We start from the raw sequence: 22,316 nt of genomic DNA, 5'->3' as shown, positions 1-22,316 counted from the left end.
ACTTAATCTGTAAGGGAGCTTTGCCTGACTCTTCCTTGGTCTCTGTGTAGTTTCTTGTGCTCTAGAGACCAAACCTGTTTTCTGTTCTTCCATGTTATTGTGATGCTGGGAACACATCTGAGAAAAAGTCAGAAAGTGGTATGGAGAGCTCTGAGCTGTGTTCTCTTTCACGTATAACTCCCAGGATTTCTGAAATTATATCCAAGTATAATATATCCATATAATAATATATAATAATATCCAAGTATTGATGAGCACCATCCACTAATGAGTTTCAAATGCTTTACAAAAGGTAGTAAATCAAGAATCTGCTCAGCATCATCAGCAAAGTGAGGAACAGGGCTAACATCCTTGAGTTTACATCTAGTAACGGGGCTTCATGGAGTCATATTTAATCCCACTGTTCCTTCCACTATGAATCCAGTCAGCTTGTGGCAGGAGTTTTGGGCTAATCTACATAGATACCTGGATTCATCAGATCAGTTTCAGGCAAAGCAGCACATTTCCAGAGTCCAGTGTGACTGTCATACAAATAATATATTAACAAATGTCTCAAAAATAGTATAGCCATACCAAGGGGATACTGAACGCTAGCTGTTAGCAAGCCTAATTAGCTAGGATATGGCATCACACAGAATCACATAAATGGCTTGCAGTTCTGAAGCTAGTTTTGACTGATGCTAGTTTTGGCACATCTATTCATGCACAGCACCAACACTTATATGATATGACAGAAGGAAAAAACTGATCTGGGTTGGAAATGCCCCTAAAAATACTCAGGCCAAAGTTTAAACAGATCAACTATTTGAAAATAGTGGTGTTCTACAAAGAAGCACAACTGTTACAGTATTAGAGAATACATGTTACAGTATTCCAACATTTCCAATTAAAATAGAAATTTTTTCTTGCATGGAAATAGCAGATATATAAGGGGGTTGTCCTTGATTGAACAGGGATATATTGCAGATATATTTACAGTGAGGAAAACACTGAGCCTTATTTCTGTTGCATTAAAAATCTGCAAATGAATAATTTTATATTTATTAGATATGTGTGCATGTACAAAATCTCTTATAGATAGAAGTGGAAAGATTCTTTTTTTTTGGCATCCCTTCAAATTAGATTGCTACAGCACAGTTATTAGGTAATTACAAGTGCAATTGTAGAGTAGTAACTGTTTTTGTTACTACCAGTTACCACTAATTCCCTGGTTGTATTACTGTGTGCCTAATTATGGTGTAATTACAACAGAGTTAATTTGTAACACTAACGCACTCAGTAGGAGTATTACAATAAGAAAAGACAATGAATAATACAGTTATTTAGTGAATTACCCAGTAATGTTAATTAGTTCTAGTTAGGTGTTGAAAGGAAACTTGCAGAGCAATTCTGCTGTAACTGCACTGTAATGAAAGTACCTCTATTGTAAACTGTAGAAAGGTTTCATCAAGGCTTTAATGGGTTCCATTGAAAACAAATAATGCTCTTAAACTCTTAAAATAAAGCATTTGGAGCCATGTATATGAAATTGTTCAAGATGTCGATGGAACTCCAGACAATTAAAACAAAGGAACAAACAACAAGCAAAACAAACCACAGATAAAAGCTTCAGATATTCTTGTTGAACAGGTTGTAATGTGATCTTCATCAGAGATGTCTGAATTAAATTATTTTATGAAGTGAAATCAAGACATTGTCAAAGGATTGAAGCCTCACAAAGGCCCATGCTGACCACATCCCAAGCTTCTCTAAGAGACCTGTGAAACCCTCTCCTGAAACATTCATTGCCATTTGCCTCAAGCCACTGTTGCAACAGTTTGGGAGAGCATGTACATAGGTTCACAGTCAGCCGGTGCAGATTGCTGAAGGAAGTAACCAGGAGGAAAAGGTCTTCAAGCTTCAAGCTGGTGGTGGAGAGCAGCAGCTCCGGGCAGTGAGCAAAGGCAGACCTTCTGTGCTTGGCTGCAGCTGCTATCCCTGGGCCATGGGACAAGGAGCGTGCTGGGTGTGTTGGCAGTGCTGAAGACTCCTAGCTAGTTCCTTCACTTTCCCTGTCTTCTCTTTCAGGTACCCTGTGCTAATCCAGGTTGTGTCTGGGGGAGAGCATGAGGGATCAGGGGACTTGGGCACACCAGCTCTTCCCCCGGTGCCTCCCAACAGGTCATCACAGACTGCCCATGGTGTCGCACCTGACCCGACTTGATCACTGGAGAAATGCAGACGAGATTGAAACTTCCCCTTCTGCTCTCCCTCCTTCCCCTTGCATATGGAGCCAACCTCCAAAGGGGTGCAGGTACATGTGCATCCCAGCTCAACCCCATATCTCTCTGCCCTGTGCCAGCTCCTACTGAGGAGCTTTTCCCACCAGCTGCTTTTCCACCACCAGCTTTTCTCACCACCTGCTGGAGCTTTTCCCACCCAGAGCCACATGTGCCCCCACTGCCAGGGCCCTTTCCCTAAGCCTGCATTCCCCTGGCATCTGGGCAGGAGGTTTCCTCAGCACCTTTCCATCCAGCTGGGACTGGCTGACCGGGGGAGCTGAAGGGCAAAGGCAGGGGTTCCGGGTAGCCCTTAGGGCTGGCTGGCCCACAGAGCTGCTGTTGCTGCTTTCCAGACTGCAAGGAGACACTTCAAGAGTCCTTTACCTCCCCTTTCCCACAGTTTTCTTGGGCTTTCTTTGCTTTTCCTCTCCTAGCACCAGGAAAGGTCAGGCACTTTGCAAACCTCTTGGCAGGACACTGCATGGGCTGCTGAGGAAGTCCTGGAGGAGACTGGCTGTGCTTCGAGGGCTGGCACAGGCTGAGCCGGCAGAGGCAACAGCAGTCTGCCAGCGCTCCATCTGCCTGGGTGACACTGAAGGAGTAGGTTATGTGGTCTTCTGCCTTCACCGCTTCTGCTTTGCCTGCTTTCAGCTGTGGACCAGTGGGCCAGAGGGAGAGGTGACTGTCTGCTCTGCAGGCAGCCTTTGGAGCGGGTGCTGCACATGTTGAGAGCAATGACAACTCAGAGTATGGTGTCAGCTCACTCACCCGCTGCCAGAGGAACAAGGACAGAGTCCAGAGCAGGTTGTTCTGCCAGAGATGCACTACAACCTCCGCAGGCATCCCACCAACTACAACACCTCGGCTGGGATAAGGGGGCCTTGGAGACCAACCAAGCAATGAGGCATGTTGCAGCTCTGGGGTCCTTAAATGCCACCTCCCACCAGGACCCCACACAGCATTTCTTGGGAGTGAACCCCACTGAGGACTGGGGAGCAACCTGCCAGCCCTGCTGCTGCACCCTACGTGCTCAGCCAGCACAGTGATGCTGTGGCCCCCGTGTACCAGCCTCCATTGCATCCTGTAGACATCCACATGCTCTACAGTGGAGCTGTATTTCAAAACCGAAAAAACCCACTGCAGTGAATGCTTTCCAACACTGTCTCAACAGCAAGAGAAATTCAACGTGGAGAATTTCTTGGAGTGCACAATGATTTCACTTAATGTAATTCTGCAACAGAGGATGTTTCTCGCATGCTCTCCTGCTCTCCTATCCTCCCCCTTCCAAGTACCAGGGCAGCAGTGTCCAAGTTTTTTCACCAGCAGCCAGGCTGTGTGTCCTGAAGACCTGCCCATAGTCCAGCTGCCAGAAAAAGAACCTCTACAGGTTCTGTAAGAACCACCCCCACCAAGGGGCCTGGTGGACAGCTGAGTTGAACAGGAGCCTGCAGTGTGCCCTTTTGGCAAAGGTAGACAGCGGTACACTCTGCTGCATTGTGCAGTGTTGACAGCAGGTGGAGGGAGGTAATCTCTCCCTTCTCCTCGGCACTGCTGACACCACACCTGGACTACTGTGTCCAGTTCTGGGCTCCCCAGTACAAGAGACATGGACATGCTGGGAGAGTCCAGCCAAGAGCTGAACTACAATGATGAAAGGACTGGAGCATCTGTTGTAGGAGGAAAGGCTGGGCGAGCTCAGACTCCTGTTTATCCTGGAAAAGAGAAGGCTCAGGGCAGATCTCATCAAGGTATAAAGATGATGGAGCCAGCCTATTTCCAGTGGCATCCAGTGACAGTAAAAAAGCACTCCAAAGGAAACACTGCACTTAAAACCTATGCAAATTCAAGCATTTAAGTGCCTTCCTCTTGTGTTTGAGTTCTTCATGGGGTGTTGGACTAGATGACCTTTAAAGGTCCCTTTGAACCCAAACTATTCTATGATTCTATGATGGATAAGATCATTCCATCTTTGAACAGCTTTCAGTTCCTTAAGTGAGAAATGCTATTTTTCTCCTGCTATTCTCATTCAAGCTGCCCAAACAGGAGTAGAAAAATAGCTAGAATGTCATGAACTGACAGCCAAGCAGCCAACAACTGATTCTCATCAATTAGAAAATAAAGCTCACCAGTGGCAAGGAGCAGCACAGAACTACCTATCTGTCTGCTTTATACTGTGACTGTGTCAGTCCAGCTGAGTCCTGCACTGGTCGGCCTCCACATTATTCCTCCTAGATCAGCAAAGACAAGTGGTTGGAACAGGCAGAGGTGGCTAAAGGACAAATCTGGTTATTTTTCTTCAGCTCTGTCCCCGGCTGCCCACACAAAACAACTGAAGAGCAGTAGAGCTACTATTCAAATCCATAGTAAGGCCACTGCAGCCCTCTCAGGAGCAGGGAAAGAGCAGGGGGATTTCATTTCCCAGACAGCCTGGTTACTGAATGGAGTATATTTGACCTTATGATCAGAGTGGATTTGCAGCCAAAAAGAATGCCTTACATTCTAGCACGTTTCCTACTGCATGTATTTACGAATTGGAGCCTTTCTCTTCTTATGAGTCAACAAATTTGTAAGGAAAAGTCAGATCAGTACAGAGCTTTTTGTTAGCCTATCAGACCAACAGTGCAAAATATAGAGAAATTGCAGCTTGAAAAGTTCAAAGTCATCTAAGAACATTCATACACAGTTTGAAAATAAGCGTTCAGATTCATAAATGTTTCTTCTATGAGCTACTAAGTGCATTGCAGTTTTAGGGCACTGCCTAGTAGTACTCTGTAAATCCAGAGCACTACAGGATTTTCCTAGTTAGCTTTGCACTCGGTGAAAGAAACTAAGCATATTCGCACACTGTTTCTCAGTTAATCTGTTCACTAACTTATTATTCAAAATAACCCACTCATTTCTCCACATCCATGATGCCCTCAAGCACTTACTCTCCAATTTCAGGCAGAGCTGGAAGCAGTCGAAAGCTTAGACAAACAAATATTCCCCCAAAACCCCCACATATCTAACAAAGGTTTTCAGATTCCTCTTGGTGATTCATGTATACAAAATTTCAGTACTGAGACATTCGGTGTTGCAAAAACCAAGCAGTGGTTTTTTTCTCACTCTGTTTCTCTTTATATTAAATTTCCCATTACTGAAAGAGGGCTATGGAACATGTTTGTTAATGCAAGTGGGATTCTCAAAAACATACCAAAAATGAGGCCTGGGGGAGGTGGGGGGGGAAGTATTTTTCTTTTCTGTCTCATAAGAAAATGACTATTTACTTTCTTGACTAGATCAGTCATGGAGTATACTAGATTTATTACTTGTCTACCGTTACCTTTTTCGTATTTCTTACAGAAATATTCTAAGTAACCCCACTGAACTGTATCATCAGTGTTTCTTAGCCTCAGTCAGACTCCTATGTAACATATCAAACAGAAGACACTAAAAAGCTTTGATGTATCATGTGACCATGAAAAATGAGGAGACAGACATTGTTTATTGCTAAACCGGTCCTTTTGACTAAAAACCTTGCAACTCTGACTGTAAATGTGAGATACTCCTCTTCATTATACTGTCTAAAACAAATGAGTACTGAAATTCAAAAATCTTTCAGCAAAAGCAACTGTGTTTATTAAACTCTCAGTTAAAAGAAAAGCTGATTAAACTCTCTGAAATTCCTTAATAGCTTGGGTTCCAGATGTTATTTTTTTCTACACTTCTGCTAGCAAGTTTTAATAGCTAGATAGCACATCACAATTTATTTTCGCTGTAATCTTTAAATTAGGATACATTTGAGATGTGTTTCATTTTTTTAAAAAAACTATTTTCTTCTGCAGTCCAGAGCACTGAACAGAGTTAAGATCTGCAGCTGAAATCTGTTCAGCATTGTATGCCAGAGACAAGTTGCCTATAACTACTATATACTTTATTCTTCATGGATTTGTTACTGATTTAGAAAGGTGGAAGAGAGAGAGGTACAGACTGCAGATTCTCTGTGGAGTTCTCATCAATGTTAATTTTTTAAAAGAACAACTAAATGCAAATTATAAATTTAATTTTAAAAAATATTTGAGATGCTTTAGCATTAATTGTACAAAAAATGTATTTTCAGACATATTAGGACTACTTATACCCTTTTTCACACCAAGAATCTGAATACAAGACCTTCATGTTTCAGACAAAGCTGTGTTTGGAAAACAGGGTATTGTAAATTAATGATTTTTTTTTTAAAATAAATGTTATGAACTAATCATCAAAAACATAATGATGATAAAAATAGGTTTTGAGAATGGACCTTGACTGTATTTTTTTAATTATTGTTTCCCAGTCTTCATCTTGGTCTTTGGTTATGAATGGCCTTGTGTTGCTGATCTGCTGTCATGCAACTGCAGCACAGGAGCCACAAGGTCTGTTCTTATCAGCTGGGTGAGCCTGAATAAAGGCAAAGCCACCGGCCCTTTCTGCTGGCATCAGCCACCCGCCAGGAGAACTGGTGCAGCATATATTGCAATACTTTTCCCCTCCCTGCACCATCCATCCCCCACAGTCAAATGCTCTTTTTACACCTTTTAAAGGAGTTGAATATGGGAGTCCATGTTGTAATTTCTGACAATTTTACTGAGTTTTTCTTCAGATGAATATTTCTTAAAGTTCCTTGTGCTGTAAGGAGGAATATGTAAAAGGGAACTACTGTTTCGTTGGATTTTAATGATTATTTCCAGCCGTAGGAGAGAAAGTATGGGAGTAATTGCATCTGAAATTCTTTTTAAAAAGGCAGATTATTTGTGTATTTTTTTCATATATACTCTTTCTATATGTATATATATATATGTGTGACCTAGTTTTGTTTTGTGGGTGTTTTTTTTTCCTTTTTTCTCCCCTTTTAAGGGTTTGGATTAACATTAGTGAAATTCTTCAAAACTTCACTGTGTTCCAACTATATATGTAGATAAACTGTCATTTCTCCTTTAAAGGTCACACATTTTCCAAGTGTTTTAAAATGCTTCAAAAACATTTAGTACATAGGAAAGGACACAAAAAACCAGCATAATTCCATTAATGTTGAGATGTCAACTAATAAAAGCACAGACCAGGTTTGCTTTACTACCAACATTTAGCCAAGAAGTTCTCTTAGCATCAGTAAGTGACATTGCCTAAATGCCTGTGCCTACAATGCAGAATTTTCAGACCTCTCTGTAAATCTGTCATCGAATTCACAGATTCTGAATCACTAGTTTCAGCATCACCAAATAAGTATTTGGAATTTATACTACTCTAGGGTAATTCATTGGGAAAAATAGCAGCACTTGATGATGTTAGATATTCCACGAAGACATGGGGTGAATCAACTATTGCTAAGCTCCTCTCTCTAGAGAAATGGGTAGTAAAAAAAAACCCACAACAACAACAACAAAACAAAAAAAAAAAAAAAACACAGAGCTCAACACCAAAAAAAAACCCCAAAAATGTGATACAGAAAAGCTGATAAGAGTACGAAGTGTGGAAAGATGGAAAAATATGGCTAACATACTACTCTGTTGCCATAGTAATAGCCTATTTCTACCAAAGAGTACATGAATCAGACAGTATTTTTAAGGAGTTCACAAATGAAATCTGAGTACCAAAAAATAACATGAGAAGGAGCTGTAGCACCTTAATTCAAGCAGGGGAAAGACCAGAAAGATCAGAAGATCAGCAAGTGTTCTACAGAAGCATAGCAACATTTCTAAGTGTGCTTTCATATTAATGATGGAGTCAGAGCAGTAAAAGTATAAATAAAATAACCCATTAAAATCACAGAGGATTTTTCTTGATCCAGGACTACACAGTTCAACCCTTGTCTTGCAGATATCAAGAATGTAAAAGTAAAGAAAACAGCTAGCACAGAGAAACAGGCTGAGTAATGCAGACAGCATATAGTGCAGATGTATCAAATGGACTCCTAGCAACTTCAAGAACTTGACTTTTCAGCATTAAAAGATATTATTTTTGCATTGATATAATGGAGCTCTTTTGATTTACATCAGCTAAAAATCTGACCTTCTTTCTTAAAAGTGTTTGATTTAGTTTCACATACTGGAAATGTTTTGGCAAATTACCACTATAAGGTGGGAGTAAGGGAAGTGATCAAAAGGTGAAGTACACAGTTTGCACGTCTCACTCCTCAATAGGTGATTAACTGTCAGGGTCTTTAAAGATTGAGTTACGTTGTATCTCATAAGAGAGAGACGTTCACCCCGTCTTCCCAGTTTTAGCTCAAAAGTAGCTTACAAAGTAAGCTTACTTCTACACCGTCCATGCAACACACAAGTCAAATATTTCCCACCAGCTGCCAAATATTACAAGGAGTAAATCATGGTTCTGATCAAGCCATCATACAGCTACAGGTTATAAATAACTCTGATGGCTATAGGTAAACTTCATGTACAGACCACCTTTAAGCACTGGAGTTGATCCAATCTCTTTCAACAGAACAAGTGTCTATTATATAAAGCACATGTTTAAGTACCTTTGCTACATGGGGGAGTAGTTAAGATACAGTGAATTGGAATAAAGGCAATCAAATATTTTATGTAAAATTTCTCTCATTCTGAAATCTCTACTGATACAGCCTTCACCTCCAACAAAATCTAAAATTATTTAAATACTTAATGTGATAAAAATAACCTGTAATGGTGCAAAGGAATGGATATTCAATGCTCAGTAAAGTTAAGCTGAGCTGGAGATTCAAAGGCACAGAACTAGGAAAACGGAAAGGATAAATGTCCTACACAGAAATGTCCTACTTCTGACTTTTTACATATATGCACTTTAGGTGGGTAAGTTTTTTATTATATAATTGTATAATATTAAGTAATAATTCTAGATTATTTGACCTCTATTCTAACATGCCCCAAATTCTATGCGTTTTTTCACTTAATGGAAATATACACTATTAAAAGAATGAAAGCATTCCATTTTTGTTACTGTCAAACAGTAAAGATTTCCTGATTTCTCTATCACACATATTTATGAAAACATAGTGGGTAAACCTACCTAAAATGAAACTAAAGAAACTCTGTTGTAATACAAGCATAAAAAGCAAATGGTGCAAACAGAAGTTGTAGCGGTTTGGGGTTTTCTTATGACTTGCTATGAAAACCTTCGCTTCTGAGTTATTCTTAGACTTATTAGGTATGTTCCAGCAATAGAAAAAACAGAACTCTAGAGGTGTGGAGATTTCCATCCTGATTGATTTTCTTGCATATATACAACTGCCACAGATGCTTTTGCCTTCTCAAAAATGTAATGAAAGTTTGCAGTTACTGTGTCCAGAGGTCTTCTTTCAGTTAGGATGTACCATCCCTGACTGACAAACCTCAAAACGTGCAGGCAAAATAAACAACACAGGTATGAGCAAATGGAATTAAAGTTGGGTTTATTTTTGGCTGAGGTTGCTTCTCCAGTGTTAATGGCATGTAACTCACAATGGAAAAGGCAGACAGCATTTTAAAAATTTATATTTTAAAATTCATTCTTTTATTTTTATCTGTTTGTCTTCATACTGAAAGAATAAATTATCATTAATATGAGATAAAACCCTAGTTATGAGGCTATGAAACTTCAAGCAATCTCACACAAATGCAATTTGAATTACACAATTTAAATGGAATATTTCCAATTATAAGTGTTATATAAAGTATGAGATATTTATAATGCATTAAAAAATACTGCTTTCCATCTCAGTGTTTTATATTCTGCACCAGAGCCAGTTATTGTTGAGACTGAAACCCGCAGTCTATTCATCTACCCATAGTAAAGTAAAAATTTTAGAGCGCTTTTAGGCAGACACACATAGTGTGAAGATGGGCTACATCAGAGTGGAGAAGATATATAGCTGCTTTTTGTTCTGATTGCAAACACTTCCTGTAGCAAATTATTGCCAAAACTTGTGGAAATGGCATAAAAATAATGTAAAAATTTATCCGTGACCTTGACAGACATGTAGCTAAGTTTCTTTGGTCTGGGCTTTGTGTGTTTTTGTGATCCAGAACACCGGCCTCCAGAGGCTGGGATCTGCCCTGCAACTCTGCTTTGCTCTCAGTTCTCTGCCTTGATGCTCTGACTTTGTTGTAGAGTGATGCTGTGTGGAAAGCGACGGAAATCAACAACAATCAACAGCCAAAAGTACAGGTGGAAGAGTTAAATGCCACAGAATGGATTAGGTGGCTGCATTTCAGAACTGGATGTGGTAGTGCAAGCATCCCTGGTCAGAATCGTGTGTCCACGCCCTGCCACCCGCAGGCTAAATCTAGTTGCTGGTGAAGGCTTCATGCAGCAGAGAATGGCTTTTTGACTGCAGAATCCAGACAGTTCTTACCTGAAATTGCAGTACTAAACGTATTCTAGGGCTCAAAAGTTATAAAGGATTACTCCCACCCTGCTCTTCTCAAACAAAAAGTGATCAGTTCCCAAAAACTGTGAACAATCTCAAATAGGTAAGAGCCAAGTACAAAGAGGACCCAATGTTATTTTCTCCTTTCTTGCAAAACTGCTTATAAAACTTGAGTACTGCACAGAAAGCTTGAACTATAGTTCTGCGTATTTTCAGTATGGATTTTGGTTGCTGCAGTATCTGACAGAATCATCATATTTGCATTTTAAAAAATAGTATTTTGTTATTTGGATTGAAAAGTTCAAAACTGCAAGAAAGAAACTGAATATAAAATATTTTGTGTGTTACCACTGGGAAATCTGAGACATAAAGAACTACAGCCATGCAATCCTTCCTAAAAATAAAAGTTTAGTGTGAAATATGCCCACAGGAAATCTTTAAAATATTCAGCTTGCTATCCCAAAAGACAGTATTTATGTGATCTTTGAAAAGCCATAGTCTTTAATGTGAGTTTAGCATTTGTAAATGCAGATGAATTTGTACAGACCTCAAGCATAATTATTTGCTCCATTAGGTCCCAAGTTTGCAGAATTCTGAATTCTAATTGGATGGCATTAATTACCCTCTGCTAGGAATACATAATATTCTAAAGGGTTTACCCAATCATTTAGTGTACTCCCAAACCTAGTTCTCAGGCTAGCAATCAAATCATTGATATTACTAAGTCACCCCGTATATTCATTAGTTAAGGCTCACTTTGGAGTTACCTACACAATTGTCAATAAAGGTGAGCAAATACTGAACTCCATGCTTGCAGCTAAGATGAGGGAAAACAAACCAGAAGGGCACAGGAGAAAGGAGAATGGTACTACCACAGGTCTGCTGATGGTCAATAAAATGTGTCTGATTATAATCAACACCAGAGACTAAAATTATTCTAGAAGCAAAACTTTTAAGGAAATGTAAATGGGGGTAGGAAACTGAAAGCTAGAGGCTTCTAAGAATTATAAATTAAGGGAATGAGAGTTGCGAGGCATAGCAGGGAAATGGAGGGAGGCATTGATCCCTAAGCATGGCTAATGAGATCAAAAAATCAATCCCTTGAATTGAGTGATCCCTACTTAACTTTTCTATTAAGAAGACATCCAATCCTGCCATGGTAGAATCTAGGACAAATATTACATTACTTAAAGACCCTTGCCATTAGAAAGTTTGTCACAATGTCTAAGTCAAGCTCAGTATTTGTCGCATTGTCACTGGCAAAACAGTTTCAACTCAGGCAATTTTATTCAATTATTTTATTGCCAATTAATACACACTTAATTACTAGTTTAGGTATTGAGGAAAAATAAAGACAAACAACTAAAACCTTCTTTTAAGGAAATACCTGCTCCCTTCCCCGGAATCCTCTTTGGTCTAGCTCTTCTTCTTCCCCCTTCCTAGGCTCAACTTCACCCATTGCCACCACAGACTACACTCCATTACATTCCCAGCCCCTTTGATGGCTTGTCTGCGTAATGGTTTCTTCCTGCTGCCCCTTGCTTCTTACCAGTCTTCTGACACTGTTCCATGTTTCTTACTGCTCCTGTGCTCCAGCAGGGTTCTCCAGGGGTTGCAGCTCCTTGGAGATGTCCCTGCCCCAGCGTGGGTTGCCTGTGGGCTACAGTTTTCTGATGAGTATCCATGCTCTGGTGTAGGTCCTCTAAGGACCACACTCCCTCAGATATATTCCTATTCTGGTGGGGGTTGCCCATGGGCCATAATATCTTATTATTAATTATTATTATCTTAGGCAGGGGCTGCAGCCCATCAGAGGTACCTCCTCTGGCACTAAGCATCTACTTCCAAGAGTGCATCTACTGTCTTATTCCCGATAGTGTCCTATTCCAAGTGTCTCCTCCATTTCTTCTCCTCTGCTTTATCCCCACATTTCTCTGAACATGTCTCTTCACATATCTCCTCACGTGCCTTCTTCCCTTGTGGTTGCACCTGTTCTTGAACACTACTGAACAACAGTTCCTCATGCTCACCTGCCTGGCTGCAGTATTGGTGCCTTCCTCCTTTATGATAAATTATCCTCTACTTTCAGTTTTCCCATCATCAGTTCAGAAAATGTGAGGCTTATCAGAGGTTTGAGGTTTACTGAGGTGTGGTTTAACCCCAGCCGGCAACCAAGCACCAACAGCCGCTCGCTCACTCCCCCCTACCCAGAGGGATGGGAAGGAGGATCAGAAAGGAATTTAAAACTCAAGGGTTGAGATAAGAACAATTTAATAGATAAAGCAAAAGCCCCGTTCGCAAGCAAAGCAAAGAATTAATTCACTGCTTCCCATGGGCAGGCAGGTGTTCAGCCACCGCCAGGGAAGCCAGGCTCCATCACATATAATGGTTACTCAGGAAGACAAACACCATAACGCCAGATTCCACCCCCCTTCCTTCTTCTTCCCCCAGTATATATACTCAGCATGATGTCATATGGTATGAAATACCTCTTTGGCTAGCTTGGGTCACCTGTCCTGGCTGTGTCCTCTCACAGTTTCCCATGCCCCTCCAGCCCTCTGGTTGGCAGGGCCAAAGAAACTGAAAAGTCCTTGATTTAGTATAAACATCACCCAGCAACAAATAAAAACATCAGTGTCCTATCAACTTTGCTCTCACATCATAGTCAAAACACAGCATAGTACTAACTACTAAGAAGAAAATTAACTCTATCCCAGCTGAAACCAGGATATGAGGTTTATTATATCCCCAGTTATTTGTTGCACTTCTCATGACCCTGTCCAGTTAGTGCATTTCACCCTTTAGCATATTTGCCTACGACTTTCACAGTGTCCAGCAGAGACTCCCCTATGCCTGGGAAGGCAGAGAACTGTTTCTCATGACTTTCATGTATTTATGAACTTAGTTTGACATAGCTTTTTTTCACAAGTTTGATATTGAGCCATTAATTGTAATCTCAAGATCTTCCTCCACAGAACTGTTGTCAGCTATTCCCCATTTTGATTCTGCAAAATGTGCATATTGACCAACGTCAAGTAACATTTATCTCAGACTATTTCCCCAAGTTGTCGCGATCATTCTGAAATCTCATTTTACAGTACTTGCAACCAATCCTGTTGTATTTGCAGGCAGTCCCACTCAAGTGCACACCCCTGACACTCATATCTTTACTAGAAATACTGACTAGTGTTGTCAATTCTCTACTGGTTCTGAAAACCACCACTTCATGTAATTTCTTTTTGTTTCTCTTCCCCTAGAAACCTAAGCATTTTTTTAAAAAAAATATCTTTTCTCTCCATTATGATTTATACAGTAAAACACTCTTCTGATCACATACACTACAGCAAGAATTTGTGGAATATATTTGAAAACATTCAGTCCCAATTAGCAGTAAGGCATTAGTTAAGGAAGCGCTAACAACCCAAGATAAGGATAACAGAGTTAGAGGCATCTGTCAGTAGTTCAAATCTTCCATAATAATTTCTACAACTCATGCTCCATTTCTCAGTGCTACTATGGGGAAAGGAGGCTTAACTAAAGCAACCCACTCACCAAGCGTTACAGTCACTACAAGGACTCAATTAGCATGTTCCACAACTGACCAAGGACAGAGATTTTCTTCAAATTTGCACTTTGGAAGTAAACTCATTAACTGCTACTGAAACATTGTGTCACTCAGGTTTCAATAGGTCTGTTTGGGGTTCAAGATGTATCTTCAAACCAGTGACATCTCTTGAAATAGTATAGCAATGTTAGATTTCAAATAATTGCCTCCACCCCTGCTTTTTGTTAAGACTTCAGTGACTCAGGGAGTAGGTTCATAAGCACACTGGAACAGATAACACAGTGAATCTATGAGTGATTTTTTTCAGCATTGGAATTTCTCTGTTTTTGAAGTAGATGTGGCTATGCTTTTCAATCAAGATCTTCACTTTGTTTCTGCCTTCTCCAGTTCTGCAGAAATAAAATAGGCAGATACTGCCAAATACCTCCACTTCTCCAGAGTATAATTTCTTGCTCACACAAGCAGATTCATTCTGTACCTTGTTACATAATATTCTGCTCCTCCTACAGCTCACATTCACTACCAGAGTATTTTAAGAAAGTAGAGAAGTTTTAAGGTAATGTATTTGATTCCTCTTGTGACTTTAAAGTTTCAGCTATGTTGCTGTGTCTCTCAAATAAAGGAGTTAATTTTACAGTGGTATTTTCAACATCTTCAACTGGGATATATAGGCAGTGAAAAAGTTGGTTTGCAATGAGGTTTTTAAAAACATATTTTTATTCTTCTCCTGTGAAATAATGCTTGGATCACACACTTACATTATTAAACTTTCACTGTTCTTGTAAGATATCCACAACTAAAAGGTATATAACTGATAAGATATCCACAACTAAAAGGTATATAAGTGCTAAGCTACTATATAGGGGGGCAAAATAGGCACCTCATAAAGTCTTAATTTATTTTCCTCAGTTCAAGAACAAAACATGCATGAGAAGCTTATGGAATGCAAAATACAAACAGAATCCCTGAATGGTTGGACTCCTGCTTTACGAATTTGTAGCCATGTGGACAACATCAACTGACATAAGGGAATATGACTAACATAAGACATGTGAACCAGGACTGAGAGATCTCTGAATCCTTACACCAGCAGCACTCTAGTTACTACCATATGTCATACGCAGTTCCCTGGGGTGAAGAATTTCATGTGTTCCAATCAAACACAATATAACTTCTCTTAATATAATTATAAGGCTTGGAGTCAATTAAACTTTAGCATAGTACTACTAGAAACTGGGATTATTCTACATGGCAAATGGTGGCTATTGCCAGAGTAATGAGAGAGTATACAGAAATGAAAAATGACACCACCATCAATGTCTTCCTCTTTCATGTGCAGAAAATGTCAACAGCCTCAGTAATACAATTGTCTTTACAAGCCTAATCAATAGGATAGCAACATGGTAATCAAATGCCAAACCTGTTTATGATTTACTATGACCAAAGGTTCAGCTTGTACATACATTTTTTTCTTCCAAATCTACAATTCCTATAAGCTGTTATTTGACAAATATCATATGTACAGGCTTCCCTGCCCATATTCAAAGACATTCTTTAAAACAGCTTCTGACCAAAGTTCCTCACAAAAGAAATGGCACTGACTCTTCTTAGTTTATGTAATTCCTCAACCTCCCCATGAGAAAAAAAGTTTACAGAAGTTTCCAGAGGTAGCTGTTTGGAAGCGCTGAATAAAAAGCTTCTCTCTGTTCTAGTACTACTACTACTAAAATAAGTGTATGAAGAGGTTTAGATTTCACTGGTGTGTTTAACAAAACAGAAAATGCAAATGTTGCAGGCAGACACCCACAGGAAAAAGAATGCCCCTAATTGAAAAAAGACTGAAAAAAAAACTTAAACAAGTCATTTTGATTACTTTCAAAATACTTAGTTTGGTAATTAAGCAAAATGGAAATCTATTTCATAAAGTCAGTGGGAAGAACCTCATTGTCTTCTGCCATACCTGTTCTCATGTGCATCCTTAAAATTGACTGAGCTCCAGATATTTCTGTATAGTAGCCTTAAAACCTATCCAGCTCTGTGGATGCAGGTGACTATGGTGTACCTGAGTAACCTAGGGTGCAAGTGATGGTTTATCACAGGAAGTTTCCAAAATGCCATTCATAGTGGTTTGGCTTTGGTGGGCTGCCAGATGCCCAGCCAGCTGTTTTCTCACTCCCCCTCCTAGACAGGATAGGGGGAGAAAATCAGATTATAAAGCTTGTGGGTGAATGTAAGACACAGAGACCAATTATCAATTACCATCACGGGCAAAACAGGCTCATGCTGGGGAAAAGTAATGTATTGTCCATTAGAAATATGAGTTGGATGAAACAAAATCCAAAACAGTTCCTCACCTCCCTCACCTCCTTCCCAGGCTCAGCTTCACTCCTTCACCCCCAGCTCCTCTGCCTCCCCACGCCGAGAGGCACAGGATGATGGGAACAGGGGTGCTGCCAGTCCATAGCACTCCTCTCTGTGGCTCCTTCCTCCTCACACTTCTCCCTAGCTCCAGCATCGGCTCTTCATGGGCTGCAGTGCTTCAGCATAAACCCTCTCCAGTGTGGGCTACTCCATGAGCTGCAGGGCAACAGCTGCCCCAGCGTGCTCCCCACAGGGGCTGCAGGCCGGGCTGTTCCTGACCCGCTCCCCCTCAGCGCCGGCAGCGCTGCCCTCCCTCACGCAGGTTTCCCCACGGCCATGGCGGCCATGGTGGCTGCGGGGCCCAGCCGTGCCTGCACTGGGGCCGTTGGAGCCGGCTGGAACCGGCTGGAACCGGCTGTGCCCGGCACATGGCAGCCCTGGCTGCTCCCCACAGAGGCCGCCCCTGGCTCTTGACAAACCCGCACACCTACACCTTTTCAGGGCCTGGTGTCTGCTGGGAGACATTGCTTGTATATTGTGCCTGGGAGTCTTAAAAAATGCAGTTGTTCTGCTGAGTAATTTTCAAGACAAAAGAGAGCAAAACCATTTATGAAGCTACTTTTGCCTGTTAAATATTTTCCTGATTCTAAATAAAGAGGAAAAAATACCACAAAAGGATATTCTTTGTGGCCATACATTCCACTTACAAAACAAAGCTTTTAAATAAATGCATACTTTCCATACTGATAAGGAAATCTTTCATAAATCATAGACCTATGCAGAAAAGAGTAATAAATATAACTGATAAAGAAATGTTCCATAAAACTCTTACTGGATTGCATCATGGTTCATCAGGAAACCCACTGGCTAAAATCCAAGTTAGGGAGAGCAGGGCAGTAACAGCTTTCCACACCCTTTGGCTTTGGGGAGCACCCCACTGATGATGCTGCACCCCGATTCCCCGCCAGCCAGGGGGCTACTTTGGCATGGAAAGATTCTTCTTGTCTCTCTCCTACACGCACGCACTCACACCCACACACTCACACCCAGACCCCCATGTCCATCCCCACACACACACACTCATTTCAGATCCTCAACCAAGACAAATTTCTAATCATTCTTGTCCAATTTAAATATCTTGCCAGAAATGCTTCCATTCTGGCACGTTTAAAAGTTTTTTTAAAAAGTCATCAAAGAGAAAAAGCAAGTATGAAGTTGTATTTCAGTCTTGTGAACTTTTTCCCTCACTTGTTGATTTTCACTGTAATCTCTATGTTTTAATATAGTTCTCTACACAATGTCTGTCTTGTTCTCAAAGCAATAGCTTTCGTTTTTAAAGCGTTCATCATGTCTTATTAAATAAGAGCTTATTGGACACTAATTGCATGGGACTTCTAGGCAGAATGAAGACAAAAATAGTTTATTATCATGTTAGCAGCATTTCATTTCCAACTGTTAGACCTTCATTTATGTCTGCTAATGTAATAAAATTAATCCTATAATTTCAGTGGCTTAAATTTTCATTAAAGTTGGTATGATTTCTTGGGTACGCAGTTGTCCATTTAATGAAAAAAAATCTTTTCTCTCCCTGTGGAGGCTAGCAAGTGAGAGACAGGCTTGATTTTTCCTATACTAAAAGTTCTGTCTTCTATTTCCTTTCAACCCACTGACAGCTGAAGTGAAAAGCAAAACAGCTGACTGACAGCTGCCTGGCAGGCTATGCACAGTCCTAATTACAGCTCCTCTGTAGGGTCATACTCATGCTTACAGCCCTACAAGGTCTCAGATCATGATTTTTCATACATACATGATCAATATAATCAAGTTTGAATCTTTACAGCAAGCTATATAAAACCTGAGAGAGCAAAACAGGGAAGCTCTCTGGCTTCTGCTAACAATCAAGCATTCAAAAGCAACTGAACAATATGCGTGAAAATACTTGCCCTTTCTTCTCTATGTGCTCTTCATTTTTAGGATCATCTATTCTTTTTCTCCTATGTTATACTGTATTACCTCAGTCAACCCACACAACAACAAGGCTACTTTCAGCGCAGATTGCAGATTTGCAGATTGTAACTCCAGGCTGAGTTATAGGCCACTGGTAAGTGATAGCAGCCACATCAGAAGAATATTTCTTGGTCCTGATTCTGCTGAATCAAGGGAAAAGGCAATTGCTTCCCATTCTCAGTTCACTTAATCTGCATGCTCAAGTGGAAGAAGGAAATGCTGTCTCCTTTACCCCACAAAATACAAGATGTGAAATTCCATGGGGTGGAGGAAACAAGTGTTGGTATTATTAAAAATGAAGGGAAAAAAATAAATTGCATCAAACAAAATGGTCTGAGGCACACTGTGAGGAAAAAGTTCCACTACAGGCTGAAATGCCACTCCACCATGTACGGCGCTTGCCTAATTTCAAATAGAATAGATCACCTGAAACTGCAGGAGATTCAGACAGTTAATTGAAGCTGAAGTTCAGAAAATATTGTGTCCAAATAAGATTACTTGGGCTTTCTGCTGGACCATAGAAGTTCTACCCAGTTTCAGCTAGAGTATTCTGAAAGCTTAGCTTCAAAGTAATATATAAACAGAGTTCAACAATGCATCAGCCTTTATAAAACATTACCATTCCTACTAACAATAGCAGAAACCTTTTTGGAAAGAATTGCTTTGTCTATGTTGGATAACATTCATTTTCTTCCTCACCATGAGCCTTTGATTAGAATTCACCCCTAACCTCACAAGTATTCCTCACTTTGATCCAAGCACAAAGGTGTCATGCTCAAAGGAGTACTGTAGATTCTAAATGACTTTCCTACAATATGTATTGCTTGTGAGGAGCAAAGTCAAAGCTTAGTGAGGTTTAAAAGTTTATATTTTATCATTAAAATGATTGCATTTAGATACAATCTGCTATGAATTGAGTGTACAGTAAACTATTTCATCTAGAACCATGAAACTATTTCTAATAATTAGTCCTTCACCTCACTTTTCACTTGAGATTATAATTTTAGAAGTATTCTTATTCCTTCTCCCTTATCTAAAAAGACAGATTCACACAGGATCTTTTTAAAACCAATATTACTTTTTCATTATCCTTCCCACCCCAGACTGGAATAGTTTTACTGATTGCAACTTACTTCTAGCAAATTATTGTTTCCTTTTGTTTTCTCATCTATATAAAATCTGTCTGTTATTCTCTATTAGCAAGGATCCAGCTATGATCTAAATAACTTTTTTATGTCTTTCCTCAAAGTAAATACTGCTGTTTTTAAGCAAGTACTATCTTTATAGACTATGTCACTGCTGAACAGGATTTGGATCCATGACCAAGACCGCAATGTGCTACAAAATAATTGTAGTAATTTAGGTCCTTAATCTATTTTAGTACTCTTTTACCTAATCACAACTTTGATTCTTTTTAATTTATTTATTTGGAGCCACAGAGATTTCAAAGTTTGCGTCCCAGTATTTGCATTAATATGCAAACTTTGATTCCAGAAATTATTTACTAATTGGAAAATTGAAACAGTTTCTATTAAAAATGCATGGGTTTATTTTGGAAAATAGCAATAAAAATAATAATTTAAATCAGGAGGACAAAAGGCATAAACATGAATGGGTTTCTTCGGAAAATCCCTGTCTGATTTGTTGGCTACCCTCTTTAAAGGTTCATATCTGTTTCAACGAAAGCAAAACAAAGTTAAGGAGGCAGGCACATACCCAGGTACCATTTTGTTTCTACCAACTTTCCCACCAAAAATTGAGATTTTTATGCTAATAAACCATTACTATTACTTGACACATTTTGCTATCAGGAAACAAAAATTTGTCTCATTAAAAGTAAAATATTTTTGATACTGCAGATCCTTATATCCATTCTAAAATGTGTCAGATAACTCAATGAGGTTCAGTCTCTTATTACCCTTTTGTAAACAAGCTAAAGATTGTCTTAAGGTAGGTGCTACCAGGTACTGTTGAGATCTTCTCTTCATAGTCTATTCTTATGCTGGTTGGTACACCAAAGCTAAATATCACCCTGGGATTATGAACAGCAACATGGCCTGCCACTCTCAGATGAATAGAAAGATTAATATAGTCAGTAAACAGATGAATTACTTCCTGCTTAGGAGTGCAATGAGAACCCAATGACCAGTCTGGGGCAGTACACTTCGAAGAACACCATAGGCCAAATGAGGTAAACCTGAATAAGAACAGCTAATGGAGCCAGATACCTAAAAGGCATGAATTGCATTTTGAGAATGACTCAAAATGGTTGGTTTAAACATGAGAAGATTTAGGAGACATGGCAATGGCAGGCATAAAAAGCTGCTGCCAAAGACAAAGAAGAATATGGTGTCATGTCTACGGCAAACAGATAAACTAATGAAAGAAGATTTGGCCTATACAACAAACTTCTTAGCAATACCATCAGTGGTACACTGAAATAAACAGCCTGGAAGACTGCAGACTTACCATCACTGGAAGATTTTAATAAAAGGTTAGATAAATACCTGCCAGGGATAACACAATTATAGTTGATACTGGACTCAGCAGGAAGATGGACTAGACATCTTCCCTTCCAGCCTGGCAGGTCCTTGAGGCTAACAGTCAGCAGCAAAAAGGAGGTTTCCAATTAACTCTCAGAAATCGCAGTGCTCTTATTTTTCAGGTCTGGAACCTCATGTGATTGAAAGGAGGAGCCACTTGATTTGACAGGCTCTTGTGTTGCTTCAGTACCTTTCATGGCACTTTCTAGCTCATCAGCCTGACTTGCCTTTCCTGGATTTGACAGCAACAAGTCTCAAGTGAGGGAGAGGGGAAATATGAGAAAACTTATTATCCTATTTACAAATATCACCAGGCTGGTACAAAATGAAATATCACCAACTATCCATGCTCATTTATTTCTAATAAATAGATAGGGTGAAATCATTAGCAGACATGACTTATTTTTCTCTAAAGTGGAGAGAAGGATGCATAATTTCTCATAGCCTGAGCACTGCACAAAACATCAATAAAGACACAAAATCGTTAAGAGTGCAGAATTAGGCCAATCACGTAGAGTCTATTACACAGTCCAGCAGGCATCTTAGCTTGAAAATATTTCTTAGCAAACAGTTGGCATTTTTAAATCTTTACATTAGAAAAATTGATTGGTTATTATTTTATTAGATTGAAAAATCTTTAAAGCTACAGGAATCCAAACATATTACATTGAAACAGCAGATAGCTGCCAGCACTGGGCGTGCACAAGAGGCCGCTCATAGAAGTGTAAGGGAGAGAGTAAATACATTTCAAATGTGAGAACAGTTATTTTATCCAACGGTAAAATGTAGAGCACAAAGAAACCAAATATAGCCACCCTTTCAGAGTGTAGATGAGATTAACTCACTTCTGAACATAAGATAAAGAAAGGGACAAACCTAACACACTAATTTTTCGCCTATGACAGATCCATGAGTCTTTCCTTATGCTACCAATAATTGTAGTCCCAATACGCTGGAGTCCATAAGACCTTTGCCAATTACTTCCGTGAGAACAGAATCAAGGCCAATTAGGGTAATATATACTTCTGCTAGGCTTGTCACAGCTTTACCTACAGATACATATATAAAAAAATTTATGTACTCAGTAACATATGCTGTGAGACAGACAGTTCCTCTCAGCTTCCTTTGCTGAGACTTCCACTGCTTCAGTTTACATCCCTACTGTAATGGGCACCTAATTAGCCCCTCAGTTGCCTAGCTGCCATGGGCAACACAAG

The sequence above is a fragment of the Falco biarmicus genome, chromosome 2 (genome assembly GCF_023638135.1).
Source record: "Falco biarmicus isolate bFalBia1 chromosome 2, bFalBia1.pri, whole genome shotgun sequence".
Lineage (NCBI taxonomy): Eukaryota > Metazoa > Chordata > Aves > Falconiformes > Falconidae > Falco > Falco biarmicus.
Note: the sequence above shows the minus strand (reverse complement) of the source record.